At 35.9% G+C, this 18,502-nt stretch overlaps 1 long non-coding RNA gene across 1 annotated transcript in view; it reads left to right on the forward strand.

Annotated features, from left to right (window-relative positions):
* Nucleotides 1-737: 737 nt before the first annotated feature.
* LOC141416453 (uncharacterized) overlaps nucleotides 738-18,502 on the forward strand; it is a 59,972-nt gene continuing 42,207 nt past the window's right edge. The window contains exon 1 of the long non-coding RNA XR_012441175.1: nucleotides 738-1,169. This is a non-coding gene — a long non-coding RNA (uncharacterized lncRNA). The remainder of the gene's footprint in view (nucleotides 1,170-18,502) is intronic.

Raw genomic sequence — 18,502 nt, forward strand, 5'->3', positions numbered from 1 at the left:
ATGAAAATACTTGTGTTCAGAAAAGTCTAAAACTGTTTGCCCAAGAAACTGCAGTATGAAAGCAAAGAATGAGGGAGCTAAAGGAGCAGAATAGGTGCTTAAAAAAATTTTAAAAGGTGCTTCAAAACTCATATGTATGAATACAACAGGCTGTGAATGATTAAGAGAACCAGTTAAAATCTCTGACTAAAATTGTCTTGAGTAACGATCACAAATTGACCTCATCTTTTTAGAGATGATCACATGCATGGTGGAAAGTTGGAATTGCATAAAAAGAATAAATTATAAAATAGTAATGAGGGACTAAGAATATAGCTTGGTGATAGAGTGCTAGCCTAGCATGCTGAAGGTCCTGGGTTCAGTCCTTGCACTATGAAAAGTTAAAGAAAAGGAAGAGAAAAAGAAGAAAGAAAGAGAGAGAGAGGGAAGGAGGGAGGAAGGAAGGAAGGAAGGAAGGAAGGAAGGAAGAAAGGGAGGGAGGAAGGAAGGAAGGAAGAAAGGAAAGGAAGGAGGGAGGAAGGAAGGAAGGAAAGATGGAAGGAAGGAATGAAGGAAGGAAAGGAGGGAGGGAGGAAGAAAGGCAGGGAAGAAGGAAGGGAGGAAGTGAGGAAGGAAGGAAGGAAGGAAGGAAAGGAGGGAGGGAGGGAGGGAGGGAGGGAGGAAATGAGGGAAGAGAAGGAGGGAATGAAAGGGAGGAAAGAAGGAAGGGAGGCAGTGAGGGAGAAAGGGAAGGAAGGAGGGAGGAAGGAAGGAAGTACACACACATGTCAGAAGCACAACCTCTACAGAGAGATGGCTGAAGACATGGACCAAGAATTGAAAGAATTACTTTGTTCCACCAAAACCAGTTTGTTCTCTAGGAGAAAGGACTCAAGAAAGTTTAATAGAAGCTCTGTCAATGAAAAGAAAGCTCAATAAAGAAAAGAAAATGACCACAATAGATAAATATTGGCTAAAATATTGAGTTCCAGGATTTCCCAGTGAACTTTTCCCTGCATTCTAATACAACCTACAAAAGCCTCAAAGTATCAAAATCCATGATCATCGTGTTTCCAAGAAAAGAAGAGGTGTAACCCAAGAGGCTCCGGGATCCGGAGTCTGACTCAACATTCATCACCACCAACACTGAACATCCACAACCACAGCAGGACAGTTTCCTCTCTTTTAAGGTAATTTTTATTTATCACTTTTTAGTTTAACTTCTGCAATTTAATTTCTACTACAATTGTTCCCATTGAAGCTTAGTAGCATTGTAATTTTTAGCACAGAATTTCTCATATGTGTATTTACTTAATACAGTTCCTATGAATAGAGTATTTCCACTTCACTGGACTCCCTAGAATTAAATAATGTAAGTATTGTATTTTGATTTAAATAAAAAGGTCATGATGATTTAAACTACCATTGAATTTTAACATAGATAGGATTATTGAAAGACATTTTCTGTTTGCTAAAATATGGACAAATATTTCACACAAAATTTAGTTGCATCTTCAACCCATCCCATTCTCTTTTACCTTAAAAATATATAAGTCATCTGCAATTGTAATGCTCACTTCAACTGAATTTTACTTTAGGAAAAAGAGTAGTTTTATCAGAACATTTTGCTAAGAGAAGTATGAAACTGAAGTAACAATAAAAGGTCAGACATTTTCATTCATGAAACAAGTTAACCATGTTAGTTTTAAACTTTTCCATTTGTACCACAAACACTTACTGAAAATTATTAACTTTCAGACCTTGGACTAGGTATGGATGATACTCACAAAGGGTCATGCCCTCAATCCAAGTTCCCTAAAAAATCTCAGGAGATGGAAAGGGACAAAGAGGGCAGGAATGGGAGATGTTAGGAATCAAATCCTTCCTAAAATGGAAGAAGCATGAGTTGAGGGACAGCTGAAATTGGTCAGAGGCAGTGAGAAGAGCATACTAAGTGAAAAAAAAAGGAGAATATATTAGTCACTTTCCATTCCTGTGACAGCATACCTTAGAGAAACAACTTGAAGGAAGAATTTGTTTTGGCTTATTATTTTAGAGGTTTCAGTCCAAGATCAGCTGACTCTATTATTTGTAGGCCTGCAACAAGGCAGAAACATGACAGAAAGGCATGGTGAAAGGAAGCTGCTCACCTTATGGCAACCAGCAAGCAGAAAGAGAAAGAGAAGAGAGGTATCTAAAACAAGATACATCCTCCCAGGGCATTCTCCAAGTGACTTACTTCCCCCAACTAGGTCCCACCTCCCAGTTTCTACCACCTCCCAATAATGCCATCAAATAAGGAATCTACCAAGAGTTAATCAATGATGAGGTTAGAGCCCTTATAATTCAATCATTTCCCAAAAAATCCCATCAGTTGGCAACCAATTCTTTAACCCATGTGCCTTCAGGGAACATTTCAGATTCAAACCATAAACCATAATAGAGAACAAATATGGGAATAGCTTGTCCTTTGGGTAAGACAAGCTTTTCTGTCAATGTGGGAGAGAAACAGGAATATTAGAGAGAAAACTATGGACATGCTTTTGACTACAAATCTACCAACACAAAGTGGAAGAAAGCAAATCAGTTAAGAGCTTGCTTCCTGACCTCAGATGTGGAGATTAATGGTGACTTTTAGAAGATAGAGTACATAGGTTACAGCATAGATATAGATGGTGGAGAAGATGCAGTGACAGAATATTGTTACTTCTTTAAAAGATTTTTTGTTTTGTTTTATAAAAAGATTTTCCAGTGAGTGGTGCCTTTAACTCTGATAAGAATAAATGGATGTGTCTGGCAAAATACCCCCTATAAGACTAGAAACAGACCTTTAAATGTTCCAAGAAAGTCTTTTTTATCAGCTGCTATTTTTGGTCTGTCTCTCCCTCCCTCCCTCCATTTCTCTTTCCCTCTTCCCTTTTTCATTTTGAAATTTTTACTCAGATGCACAAGATTTGATTAAACAATTCTGTATAACTTGTTCTCAAAATTGATACATGCAAAGACCTTCTTCCCTGTTTCCAATTCCTTCTTTTCTTCCTTCCTAATAATACAATTAGTATTGTTACCTGCAAGTCCCTCGTGCATAAATTTAAAGCTAAAATGAGATTACAGTCAGGCGCCTGTGGCTCATGCCTATAATGGTAGCTACTCAGGAGGCAGAGATCAGGATCACAGTTTGAACCCAGCCCAGGCAAAAAGTTTGAAAGACCCTATCTCAAAGAACCCATCACAAAAAAAGGGCTGGTGGAGTGGCTCAAGCCCTTTCAAGTGGCCCTAAATTTAAACCCCAGTACCACAAAAAAAAAAAAAAAAAAAGAAAGAAACTACAATCTACATTTAATCTTATGATTCTTCTGGCTCTATGCTGTCACTCTGCTTCCACTCAAACTAAGATGATCATCATCCTGAATCTCTTACTTCCAATTTTATGTAGCTTTTGATTAATGTAGATACAATTACTAGGATAGATATTTAAGTTTTTCATGCATTTTTAACTTTTTAATAATCTAAACCACATTCATTCCTAATGTCACATACCACTACAGTATCTTTTTTTCTGTGCTACTTAACTCTGTATATACACTAACAAGTTGAAAAACATCAAGTCATGTCCAGGTCTGGGCTTTCATGTATAGTATTGAATGCATTTGTTTTTTACTCATAGAATACTGCCAGCAGCTTGGGATCTCTGGGTTTTGTTTATTTGTTTTTTGTTTTTCAGAAGGAGGAAGATGACATTAATTCTCTTTATGAGTTTTCTTCTCATGCATGTTTTTGAAACACTGATTTCAATCCAAGTGATCTATCTTTTCATAGTGATTATTGACCCATGAATCACAAATTTTCTCTGCTTATATAATGTAGAAGTAATAAGTCATTTTTTACCTAACTCAAACTGTTGGTTAACTCAGTGGAAAATAAATCATTCATGTAAGTTATTAGGATTAACCAGTCAAATTAGTGCAAACAGTGCACACAGAAGCCTATAGATCCTCAGAAGTGGTACATAGGCTTAATTGTTTTTTCTAATTTGTAGATAAGACATTGATAGGTAAATATATTTCTAACTCTTAATACCTCTTTTTCTTAATTTGAGCAGAGACCACAACCTAACAGTCAGTCAGCCAAAACCCAAATCAAGGATTTAGCATGTTCAGCTTATGAAAAAAATTAAAAATGGCATTTGTGTTTTTCAAAGCATGAACTACAACCTTGTCATTGTTTTGCTGTGAGCTTTTTTTTTTCCTCCAAGATTCTTCCCCAAACTGTTAAGCAGTAGACTTCCCTATAGTTGATCTGGCCTGGCTGTGTCTATATGAGATGTAACTGGACAGTATTGATCAGGGCTACTGCACATGGAGATTATACAGAAAGGGAAATAAGGTCTTAAGTGTTTCAACAAGATTCCACCTTCTGATCTTGCACACTTAACCAACATTCCGTAAGTGGTACAAAATCAAAACCTGTTTTACTCATGAAGCCATCTACATTTTGACTTGTTTTCTACACTGGGGGACAAAGAGGAAAGGTACCTATCTCAGCGGTAAATGTAAGCTCTATTGATTCCAAATGAACTTATTGAACTTATACTCCTAGAATTTCTGTCTCAACAAATTTTGAATAATAAAATCAAGGGGCTTCCTACTCTTTAATCTTTTCATTTTGTATAATCGCTCTGGAAATTGTGAGTTTTTCTTCCCTAGCAGATTTATACAGCATTCATTTCATGCCCTCATCTAACAAATGTGTGTTGAATTAGAATCAGACTCCAGGTACTCTGCTAGGTCTCAGAAATACAATGCTGAGCAAAAATGACAAAGTCTTTGCCCTGAAGGATTATAACTAATCACACTGTGGTGTTATAAGGATTTTGATAAGAAGGAAATGGTGATCTCTGATCTATTCTGGGCAGGATATGACAGAAATTCTTATGAAAATGTAGTTTCCTTATGGCAAGATTTGAATAGGGCAGCAGCAAGCTATGAAAATACATTTCCAATTGCTCATGTTCTTCCCATCTCTTCTGCCACCACGCTTAGCCAGCACACAACAGCCCTCATCTATACTGCCCAGGCAGAAGACTGGTTTTCCCATTTCAATCCTGCTTGGTCCAATCAATCCTTTTCTCAATAGCCTGAATATAAAAAAAAAAAAGGAAATGAATCATGTTATTCCAGTACGTTAAGTGCTTCCTTGGATTCACATGTATCCTTGTTTGCTTGCTTGCTTGCTTGCTTGTGATAGGGTCTAGCTATGTATGTAGCACAGTCTGGCCTCAAACTCACAATCTCCTGCTTCTGCCTTCTGAGTCCTGGGACTATACATGTGTACCACGTCTGACCTTACATGTATCTTTAATACAATCATTTCTCCTTGTTATGATCTGCAGAAGCCAGTCTTCCACTAGATATCTTTTGGACTTCACCTCCTGCTATTCTTTGAGTACATAAGGATCTAGCCAAACCTCTTCTTTACAATTTCCACAGCATGTCAACATCTCCATTCTAATTTCATGCAGGTTTTCTTGTGTGCAATTCTCTTCCTCTTGTTATTTATATGAAGGAAACATTCTAATTTTTTAAGTCTCAGATGTTATTTAGCATCTCCTCCCAGAGTCTCCACCCTATTCCTGTCTTCCATAGGAAGACATTTTGTTTGTTTACTTCTACATTATTTCTGTCCCTTACTAGATTATAATCACCACCAGGTGAGAACCATTTTTACAGTTACATACCAATGTTTCAAACATAATAGATCTCAAAGGCATTTTTGCTATCCTACAGGTAATGAATAGATAGCTTTAGGTATACATTTTTTTGTCAAAATCTTAATTAGAAAGATAAATTCTAATAGGAAAAGAAAGAACTAAATTGGAAAATTTTTAATAATTTTCTCATCTCCCTTTGACATCACAACTGTGCCTTCTCTGCATACTGCTGATCTTTATGGTGCCCAGTCCAGCTGAGAGTCAGGGTGCAGGGTAGTCCAGGTTACACTAGTGTGACTCCAAAATGGAGACCTGGTGATTCTTGCCTGCTGCTGGGTCAGATTATCCTTCCTGTGTTGAGATTTGGAATGTTTAATTATAATAAGTGTGTTAGTCAGGTTTCCATCACAATAATGAATGCCTGAAATAATTAACTTATAAGGAGAAGAAGTTTATTTTGGCTCATGGTTTTGGAGATTTCAGTCCATGATGAGTTGCCCCCCTTGTTTTGGGCCTATTGTGGCACCACATGGCCAGGAAGCAAAACCAAGAAAGAGGCTGAGGTCTCACTAAGGGCATGCCATAGTGGCTGTAAGACCTCCCACTAGGCCCCACCTGTTGCCTTTTAAAGGTTCCACAACCTCACAATAGCATCACCCTGAGGACCAGGCTTTTAACACATGGAACACATCCAACCATAGCAACAAATACTTGTCATTATTACTAAATAAGGAGGAGTCATGCACTTCTTACTAGATACTGTTCTGGGTACTTTAAACACAATAACTCATTTACCCACAACAGGTTTAAGTAATATGATTATTCCTCTGTTACAAGTAAGCAAAGTGAGGCAGAGGCAGGTGAAGTAACTTGTAAAAGGACAGTGATAAAAGTGGCAGATCAAGGATCTAGTCTAGATACTTTTTCTCTAGAATCTGTTTTCTTAGCTGTGCACTTCACTGCTTTTCGCAGAATTAATTGTATGCTTGATTTAACACATGCCACCTGTTCAACTCTAACATTACCTTCTGCAAGTTAAAAAAAAAATTCCATGAGGAAAATAAGAACAAAAAGACAAACTTACAGTGAGGAAACTGAGGCTAATTGATGAAATGGTTATAGTGCCAGTTAATGGAAGAAAAAATTTTTCAAGCCAGATCTGTTTGGCCTTCTGAGCCAAGTCTCTTTCAAATATTTCTCAGCTCCCTCCTATGTGTGGATTGAACTGAAATGGGTTCATCCATTTCCAAAACAAAGTTTATAATCAAAGAAGAAACAATCTCATATTTATAGTATAATCAGTATTACAGAATTTTAGTCAGGCATAACTTTCTTATGCAAATTGTATATATGCAACAAAACTGGATTAATGACTTATGCAAAAATAGTTTCATGCTTGTATTATTTTTGTGATAAAAATTCATCAGTTGAAATGTCTAATGCTACCCACTTATTTAGAGTTCAGAACTCATACATAATGATTGAATGAACATAAACATGTTTAATCCAATGATTTATGACTACTAAATAGTGAAAGAAGAGGTATAGAATCCAAGCCTTAACTAAGTAAAAAATTAAGAAATTACCTGAAGTAGTTTAACAAGTCTTGCCATTAGCTAAAACCCATTCTACTGTTCTCTGTATTTGTAGAATTTTCCTTTTGTGAATAGAATGTGAGGGAGTAGTCTTATGAACCTGGCTAAGCAATCGGGAACTTGAGACCATTCGTATATGTCTTTAAGGGTACTTGAACAAGAATAACACATTGTGGTGTACATTATCTCAAGGACTGAGATCATGGATCTGAGCCAGCTACAGCAAATTCACCCCCCATTAGCAAAGTGAAGTAAACATCCATATGCTCTTCAGCCCATCCCCATGTACTAAACAGGACACCTACAAACACAATTCCTCTCACCTTGCACCTACTGTTTTCATTGCATACAATGTCTCCCAGAATTAACTCATATTCTGCAGGCTGCTTTAATAATAATTCCAAATATTTCAACCCACTGTTTAAATGTTTTTGGGCATGCATTCACATGGTTGTTTAAAAACTGTTCCTAGGGATGACTATTTATTTTTAAAATATTTCTCTCTGATAATTACGTATAATTTTGATGACAAGCTTTGTTTGGGCACTGCTTGTGCAATATAATATCAAACACATTAAAAGAGGCATTATAAATAATCCACATTAACTAAATGGGCAGCTGTGAAATGTGTTTCTTAGCAGCTATTTTTTTTAACAGACTAGATTCCCATTTGCCCATTACAGTTGCCTAAAAGCTGCCTAGAAGCCTAGAAGCAATATAAGAAGAAACACCTTTTTAAAAAGAATGATCCCCATTTTAGGAATAAGAAAACAGTCTGCTAGGCCAAAACTGGTGTATTCACAGAGTTTTCTGCTGTGTGAACACAGTAAAGTCTAAAGAAGCTATGACAATGGAAAGCAATGGTGATTTCCTAATTTTGAGTTTTCACTTATAAACCTCAGATACATTGAGGTTTGATTGACAAATGATTCAGGTTATATTCCTGGAGAAGCTTTGATTCTCTGCCTGATGATGACACAGATACTTAAACCTGTATAACCAATCCAAAAATAATGAGCCCACATCCTAGGATGAGCTGCAGAGTTTGACAGTAGCAAAATGAAAATGCACATTGGAAACTGGAATAGCAGGTCTCAGCTACAGTCCATCAGCTGCAGAAAGAGGTCAGGTAATATTATTTACATTATACAATTCAGTGTTGTGTTTATCTGAGATGAATCCCTCAAATCCTTTATTCTTTCTAGTGTTGACTGGGCAGAATGAAGTATTTTCTACCAAAATTTGCTCTTAATTTTCAGTCCTGTCATCTTTTTTAGTGGCTCTGTAAAAGATAGGAGCATGAATTCGGTGTTATATATAAAGAGTGTGCTGTATTTCCCTATGGAATAGTTTGCAAATCTTTCTCTGAAGAAACTGATGGAATTGTACCTGATGAGAATAGTATGTTGCTTTGCTTGGCATTTCCCCAAGTTATGCTAGGAAGACCTCAAATTTGACTTTGTTATCTTAGCATGACATATATCAACTCTACCATAAAGTGAGTTAAACCACCAAAGAGGAGTGTATATATATTTGGAAGAGGAAGATGTAGTCTTATCTTCTGCCATGTGTCACCAGCTAAGATTTTTTCACTTAAATGTACAAAGTTCAAGTTCACAGCAGACTTTCTTCTTAAAATTAGGACTTATTGATGTATAGAAATACAGGTAGCTTATAGAGGCAAAATTTCTCCTTTTTTTTTTTTTTTCCTATTTCATGGGTCTTATAGTTTAGAAACATCATGCTTTTAAATTCTATACTCACATATATTACTAAACCATTCTGACATCCTTTTCCAGGTATATTATAGAAATTAAAGTTATTTCCCTTATTACATGATGAAGACATTGATTCACTGTTTTCTTTATCGAATTCTATATGCAAGAGTTATATTTATGAAAAAATTCTGCTTACCTCAAATGAGTTTTGAAGGAGTTGCCTTCTACTTCTGCATCCCATAGGGAACCAGTTCTATGAGAACTACTTAGAGGTTTTTCTTTGTTGAATCTCAACATGCAAAACTTTGTAACTGACTTAATGTTCTTGGCTAAGAACATTTAAGGGCCAGGAAACCAAAAGTTAACAAAGTAAGATTTACTTGAAATTCTGTGAGCCAATTAACACTTGATAGGCTAACAGGATGCAGCAAATGTTACAAAGTAACAGTAGCAAATGCTATAAAGTAATAGTATGATTGAAACATTAAAATAGGTAGTTCAGTGAAGTTCTGGGGAAAATTAGCACTGGATGTATTAAAATCAAGGGATACAATCATTGACTAGGTTCAGTACCTCAATAGAGCCCCTTAAAATATTTTAAAAATGTGTCATTTTACTTTCAATTTTATTTTAAAACTTGGTTTTTCAAGTGACAAGTAAATTTGTCTGTTTGCTTTGTAGCAACTTGAACTTTGACACTGACTAGGGTTGTGTATTTGAGTGATTTTTAGTCATTTTTCTGCTTCACTTAACTGAAATAGATTTGGATTTCATACATCTATGGTTTGGACTGGCTTTTCACCAAGTAATGTGTGGACTTCCTAGATTCTATAGCATGTCCAAATTATATAACATGGCAGCAAAATGTGTTGCTATCTATGTATTTATCCATCTACACCCCCCCCACACACATATAGTGTTCTCTTAAAATATGCATTCAAATCAATTCCTGCCATTGTGTTACCTAAAAGTGTCAATGTCATATGAAACCAATGTGTTCATTCAAAAAACATCATTCATACTTTATGCCATTTTTTTTTTACTCCAAAGTTATTGTTCTTAAGCTAGGGCCCTATCCTGGAAAAAGTCTGCCCCCAGTTCTTTTGGATCAAGTAAGTCGTGAAAAACAGTTTCCCATCATGTTCCTTTGCATCTCACAGGAATTTAAGCACAAAGAAAGACACAGAGTCTTTAATAACCTTCAGAACAGTCATGCACAGCCAGATGGATGAGAGTCGCCCTTTGCTGATGGCACTGGCTTCCCCAAACTTGAGAGTCTACTTGATGCCTTTCCTGTGCCCTTTTTGTTATCAGCCTGTGCAAACAAAGGCAGCAGAGAAGGGTGGAGGGCTTGCTGCCTTAGGGAGGAGTTTAAGGCTGCAATCAGAGCAAAGGGTGTGTCATGCAGAGGTCCTGAACTGCCAATAGGCAAGTCCTAAGCAAGATGGGATCAGTGAGGCCAACAGGAATGGAAAAACAGACACATTGTTGAATTTAGGCAGTCAACTGAATTCTGAAATCAATTCTTCACTACTCCCAACTTTTTATATTTGTATATTCTCATACCATGTTTCTTTCTCTCCCTTTGTTCATCTTTACAGAAAGTTTCTGTAAGTCCCAAATTATTTGAATTGCTAAACAAGACTCAATCACTCTCTGATAAACAGTAATCTCTGTAGCTCATTAAGGTAACAAAAACAGATATTAGGCTGACCTTCATTTATCCTTTTGTGGGCTACATGAACTGCTTCATTCATGCTTCACAACAACCCAGTGAGAAAGATTCCATTGTCTTACTGACCCAATAGCAAAACAGAGGATAATAAAAACTAAATAATTTCTGATTAACCATTAATTATCAAAATAGTTTAAACCCAAATATCAATATTTCTTTTCCTTATCTACCATAGAATGAAAAGGCCCAGGTAAGCTCAAGCCCACCTGAATTTCTATTTGTCTTCAGAGGTGGTAATTTGGCAGCTCCCATATTTAGGACACAGAAAGACTCTGCATGTGAAGTAGATAGTATTTGCAAATATTGGAATTAGTTGTAAGTTATTAAAACAAGTGAGATAAACACATCAAAAAGTAACTCTCTGGATTCTTTTTAAAAAGAAAAAAATTCCTATGCTCACTTAAAAACTATAAGTCAAGTCCCTATTAGAACAGAATAAAGATAAAACCTTATCTAATACAATCTGTGAATAACACCTGACTATGCAAATCCAAACTCTTCAGAAAAATGTAGCTACTTAGAAGGAAAAATCATGCTAACTAAACAAATCCTCACAATTTTCCCTGCCTGTTGTTGCTTCTAGCTCCATTCTTGCAAGAAACTGAGAGGAAGAACAGATCTGACAGTTAAATGGGAACCAAGCTCTGAAATATTTTAGGATGTTCTTAATCTTCTCTTGACAGATACAATCTGGAATGTTAGACATTGCTAAGCAGTTGTTGCTGAAGTATGGTCTTCACAGTCTCTGTATAATAGTGTTCATTACTTCTACTGCCCTGGCAGGAAAATCCACCTGAGAGTCTCAAAGGTCTTTTCTATCTAAGATCTATGATCTAAGATCTATGTTTCTTACTGAGACAAAATGGCCATTGGGCATTCCTGTACCCAGCAGAAGCTTTAAAATATAATTCCCTGGTTCTATAAATGTCCAAGTTCTACAGCTATCTGATGATTAAGAAGATTGTCTCTGTGTCAAAGGGAAGTTCATTTCCCATAAGTAAACTCTTGGTGGGCAGGAGGGTATCATTTATAATCCTGTATTTAATCAGACAGAACACAATAGATGTTGCAGGAGATTCTATTGAATTAAAACAAAGATGTTTCCTTTAATCTGATAAATGTTATTGACCCCACCTTTTGCCTTTTCTCATTGTTCATTTCTGTTTCTATTTTTCATATCCTGAATCTCTGTCTTTCCTCCAGATTCCTTCTCATTTTAGTGCATGTTCCTTAATAACATACCATCCTCTGATACTTCTTCATTCGTGGTTTCTCCAACTGTACTTGATTATCAGAGGTTGCAGAATGTCATGCTAAAAGCACTGGGTCTGAAGCAAGCAGAGCTGGGATTATTTACGTTAGCTGACAGAATATGGATATATAGTCTTGAAAATATCTGAGGTTCCTGAATCTAAGATGGGAATCATACTTCAGGTGTTTTGTGTGAAAAACCATTTTTTTAAAAAGCCATTGTGTGTAGTAACTGTTGCCCAAAGAGTATCTTTTTAGAACTATACAATAGGACATTTATTTTCCTGATTCAAGTTGACATGGAAAATTAGTTATAAGTTTGTTACTAATCTTACAACAAAAATGTTATGATTTCCCAACTTGATCTCTACAGAATAGTATGAAAGCACAAACCAAGAAAAATGTAGAAATTGTGAAGTGCTAATTTTAGCTTTGTATAAAATTTTTTCTACCTTTTCCCCCAACCAATAAAAGTTTCTAAAGTAAGGTTGAAATTGAGTCTTTCCCTGAAGACTCTTTAAGAATGCAAATTTGATTAAAAAAATGTTTTTGGATTAACATATTTAGTTCAATGTAGTTTTTCCCAAAATTAGCAGTAAAGCCTTTAGTGAAATAATTTATACTTGAGAAAGTATCTCAAAAAGAAAAAAATAGGCTACCTTTACATGCTGTACATATTCTGAATGAGTAACTGAACCAAATGAGAAAGAAATTGCTCACAAATAACACTTTGAGGAATCACAATTTACAGAATTGCCTGAGGCCATGCAATTAGCAGTCTGTCAGCATGAGCACTTGAGGCAGGGTAGGAATTCAGTTCTGTCTGGTACTGAAGTGTGCCTAACACAACTGTTCAGCAATTTCCCATTGGACATCAAAGACCATCTTTCACAAAGCTGAGGTTTGAAACAAATGAACCAAATACAATTATTCTTAATTTGTAATACACTATAGACATTTTCACAAATATTTTACAATATCAATCATCTAGAGCAATGGTTATCAACTAAAAGCATTTTTGCTCCCCAAGGAATATTTGGCAACATCTGGAGACAGTTCTGATGGTCATGACTGTTAGCTGGTGTCACTGGCGTCTGGTTGGCAGAAGTTAGAGAAATTGCTACCTGTCTGTAATGTATTATGCATGCCTTCCAATAAAGAATTATCCAGATCCAAATGTCAATTGTACTAAAAATGAAAAACCCTGATCTAAAAGGGTTCATGCCAAGGGTAACTGTTTGAACTAACCTTTATATTGAGGACAAATTATATAAATTGATGAAAATATATTAGTATTTAGGCAAGCACTCTACCGCTTGAGTCATGCCCAATTTGAAATCTTTTTCATATTAATATTTAAAGACACTGAAAATACAAAGAATTTTGAGTTCAAATTTAAAAAAAACAATTCCAGAGATATCAGTCACTACACAAAACTTTTTCTGTGCTAAAAACATTTACTCATCAAAAGAAACAGCTGCAATGCTAAGATCTGGTTATGGTGGCCTTTTCATAATGGAACAAATCCCAAAGACTACTCAGTGAGGGAGTCCTCTAATTTAAGCTGAAAGCTAAGAACTATATACCCAGATATGCTCTGAACTGGAAATTAATCAGCTCATCTTCAGATGTGTAGCTCAAGTTGTCTGTCAGCTTGAAAATCCAGGGACCTCAAGCTTCAATTTTTTTAAAGTGCCCAAGGTGTGTTGCAAGGGCTGATGAAACTTTTCACTTCAAAATGATACAGTTGCATTATGTCCCATAGCTTTTTAGAAATTTTTTTTAACTACAACTATCATCAAACCATGGAAAATAATCTGATTCTTAAGTAAACAATTCCCCATGCCAAGAAGCTCTAGAAATAACAGCCAAGAGAAACATAGCCAAAAAAGCTCAACATGTGAGTATAACTAGACACAAACTATGGGTGCTCACTATGGGCAAGCCTCCCTACAGCTCCATCCTGCTTCCATCTTGTGAGAGGGCAACACTTCCTCTTCCTCATCTCCTAAAGTTAGGCATGACTGTACACCTTTTTTCTGTTGTACCCCTTTATAGTACAATTTTGGCTGTAGTTGCATCCAGAATTTTTGTTACAGGCCCAATTGTACTTCATCCTAAAAATTACTATGATCTGAAATAATTATAATTTTGTTGTAATGTGCAACATGCTGTTACCTAGGTCATAAGTCAGAATGACTTCATTGATAAGAAGAGCTCTTGCTCTTATTAGATTGCCAGAATCTTTCAGAGGTCATTCAGTCTTGAGGCAGCTCATCTGCTTCACTGCGTCTCAAACAAATCTGGATATGTCTGAATTATCAGTGACTGTAATGTCCAGGCACCAATTTATTGGGCTGTTGCAATATTTATATTTGTTCCTTATATCCTCAAGCAACCTGCAGTTCCTTATAGCAGAAACTACTCCCAACTCAGGCTATTTATTGTATAATTTATCATGCTGTGCACAGCACATACTATGTGGTATCCATTGGGGTGGTGATGGTGGGTGATTATACAAATCTCAACTAAATTATTGCATAATATCCTCAATAATAATTATCTAATCTTTTAGGTATATATTTTAAGGTGCCCCCTTATTATTAAAGCCAAACTTGTAATTTTAGGACTTCAAAGATTTATCTCTGTAGAAATTATGGAAGGTAGACCTCTCATTCAACCCCAGAAAATTTGGGGTTTGTCATTAAGAACATTATTTAGATCTTAATGTTCTCTAAAAACTAGCCTTACTCTAGATATAACTAAAATCTCTAGAGAAAAGAGCCAAAAATGGTCTCTGTTTTATATGACCAGGTTTGTCCAGGGATATACTGCTTTGAGTAGTGTGAAGATAATACAGAATCATTTAGATGAAGAAAACAAATGTCTCTTGGACTATTGTAACTAGAAGGGTCCACTTGAAAATTTGTTACCATATTGATGAAACTTTCCTTTGGAAATATAAATTATTTTATTCAGACTTCTATATCTGATCTCTTTAATGTATAGCTTCTCTCATTTAATAATGACTTATTGAGTAATTTAATGTGATGAATGTATAACATGAGGTTTTTTTCACCTTGAATCATAGAAGATGAGTAACAAGTAATGCTTCATAGCAAATATTCTTATACTGAGTGTCAAATTAATGTCTGGAAACATAGATGTTAAATTGCATGAAACATCACAGCCTTTTTCCCTTCTCAATCAAAGAAGTGCCTGGTCATTTGTAGAAAGGAGATCTTTCCTTCAGGATATGCACTGGAACCAGGCATTGGTACAACACAGCTCGGGAGGAACTATTCCCTGCTAAGACCAGCGTGAGAGGCTTCCTGCTTCTGACTGTGCCAATGATTCAGCAAATGTGTCAGGAAGTAGTCAACTTACCTCTCTTCTTGTGCCCTGTTTTCCAGGAGAACAGTTAGAACAATATAAAAAAGCAGTAGCCATATTTAAACAGTGCATAACAGAAATCAGGGTAAGATTGTTAGTTTTTCCCTTCCAATTTAAGTTAATCTAAAACACCCTGGTATTAGTTTCCTGTGGCTGCTGCAACAAAAGACAACAAACTGAGTGGCTTAAAATAACAAAAAATGTATTGTCTCAGTTTGGGAGGAGAGAAGTCTGAACTCAAGGGACTGGTGGGGCTGTGATCGCTCCAAAGACCCTAGGGAAGGACTCTTCTTTGCCTCAGCTAGCTTCTGGTAACACCACATGTTCCTTAGCTTAGGGAATTATAACTCCAACTTATACCTTTATCTTCACATGGCATTCTCTCTGTGTCTATGCCCAAATTTCCCCCTTCTTATAAGAACACCATTCATATCAGATTAAATATTTGTCCTACTCCAGTAAGAGCTCATTTAATTAGATCTGAAGAGTCCCTTCCAAATATGGTCACATTTGGGAATACCATGAGTCAGGATTTCAGCATATCTTTTGGGGAGATGCAGCTCAACCCCAAAAAACAATACAATAACTCACTAGTAGCAAGGCAGAATCAGGCTGAATTATCTTTTCTATCAAATTTTTTCAACATTTAGGAGCTCCTTTTTTACTCCTTCATAGTACTGGCTCACGCGTGTCTGGAACCAGAGAGGGTATTACAATACAGTAAGACATTTATACAACTGGAAGAATACCTCTGTCCAGTTTCAACTTGAGTGGAATAATCTTTCTTCAGAAAGAAGTTACCCCAAAAATCCCTGGGTGGAGGATGTGACTATTATTGAAAGAGTAGAGACAACTGGCCTCACATACAGACTGAGTTCAAACATACAGGCAAAAATAATCCCCATCTTAGCCCTGGCTTTTCCTCTCATATGCAAACTCATGCATGCATCCAATGTCCATTTCCTATTACCCAATTCAACATCACTTAGTGTTTTTTCTGGGTTTACATGTCTAGAAGTTCCTCAAAAATCCAATAGTAATAGGGTTGCCCAAACATCAAACCATGAGAAAGATATAAAGAGGAAATGTGAACCTGGTGGTGGATAATCTTTTTCTTTCATAAAAATAGTCAAGTAAATATCAAAGAATTTAGAAGGAAAAAGGCTATTCATTGAGGCACAGTTCACAGACTACATTATTTAATCCTCACAATCAGGAAGTTTGCTTTAGGATTATACAATCTGAGTGATAGAATGGCTCCTTCTCATATGGCAAGCAGTATCAGGAAATTATTATCCTGCTATTTGTAGCCATTTATGTCTCTATTGAAGTGTCATGGGGGTGTGTGAGAGTGAAGGAATGATTCATTCAATAAACATGCTCAGTTAAAGAGGACTTAGAAAACTGTGGTTTGGAGACTTCCCAAATCTGATGTGAAAGCCTTTTACTACTAGGGCCAATCACTACATGAGATGTGCAACTGCTTGTTTTCAGTGTTCACACCAATCATTTGCACCTTATATGGCTCTTTTTTCAAATGATTATTTTGTTCTTTATATTCTTCTCTGTTGTTATTCTTAATGTCATTTGTGTATCTTGTTTTACTGAAAATGCTATTGCTTTTTCTTTGCTGGATAATCATTTTAAAACCCCCTCTCCTCTACTTAACTTTTGGACAAATTTCATGGAAAATTTTCCCTCAGAATGATGTACCATTGTATTTGTATTATTCAAGTTCTGAAGAGAAAATGTATGTATCACTTTTTCTAGAACAAAGAGGAATAACCACAAAAAATAAGCAGGTATAAAAAGTATTTTAACTCATCACAGATGAGAAATGTTACAAATACTTTTATGTTAACAAGTATAGAATAAATATGTCACTTGCTAGGTCACATTTGAGCTGTTAGTTCATACCTAGAGGATTATCCAAGCTATCACTGACCTTGGCAATGAGAAAAGATTAACATTTTTAAAAGGATAAAATGTTCTTGAAAACTATCCCTGAGGAATCAGACGTAGACTCACTGCTTTCAACACCAGTCATATTTCTTTGCCTAGTTCTCTTCCTCCACCATGAAATAGGGAGTATTTTAAAATAAATGTAGGAAAAATGTCCTTTCAAATTCTAATTCCATATTTTAGATTACTGCTGGTATTTAATAGAGTCATCATGGAAGTAATTTTCTGAGGATGTGCATATATTTTATTTTCTTGATGCCAAATGACAGCAAAGGGCCATGAATCAAGTACAGAGAAAGCCACAAAATTCTGACCTGAATCTAGAGGTCAGATCCTGAAAGTAATTTTATTTGTTGTTCTTTTCTGTTTGGTTGTTTATTATGTCAATGAAACCACAGACTAGATCCTGTTTACAAAAAATGATTTCAAGCAATGAAATAAAACAAAGAATGGATGAGTCCATTAGAGCCTGAATGTATAATAGGAACATAAAATGCATTTCAAGGTCTGGTTTTCCCCTCTTTGTAGAATATATCCTAAATTTGGGGGGTATGAAATATAATTAATTAATGAAATTATGACATTATTAGATGGTAGTAGCATTCTAAAATATCATTTCCTAGAAAAAGTAAACTTTAGAAATTATATGGTTCCATAGATTTTTTTTAACTGACAACCTATATGTGAAATTCAGAAAATCACATGACATTCATTAGTGAGTTGACTGTTCTGGATTTTTTTTGAAGTAGACACTTCCATTAAAATTTTTTTCAATGTTTTTGATACATTAAGAGTCACTCAGTTATTCAGAATGGATAATTACAAAAAGGCACTTATATTTTCTTTTTTGGAGTTAAAGTAAGCACAAAGTTTGTTGAAAGGATAGCAAAGCACCCTGACAGGTGGGACTTAGTGAAAAAGCTAAGCCAAAGGAAGGCTGAAGTCTAGGAGATGCCATAGTGTACTAACTGGCTTAGATACAACTATTCTACCTTAAAACTACATTTGTGATTGGTTGGCACCTAATCAACTTCTCATAAAATCCAACCACCTGTCCATTCCTCTCCTTATGGAACTGGACATTCCAGGAGGGTCTAGTCAGCACGTCCTGGCCTTGTGGTTCACTATCCACATTGTGCAGCTGCATCTGCATCTCGTT

This window comes from Castor canadensis, chromosome 14 (assembly GCF_047511655.1).
Source record: "Castor canadensis chromosome 14, mCasCan1.hap1v2, whole genome shotgun sequence".
NCBI lineage: Eukaryota > Metazoa > Chordata > Mammalia > Rodentia > Castoridae > Castor > Castor canadensis.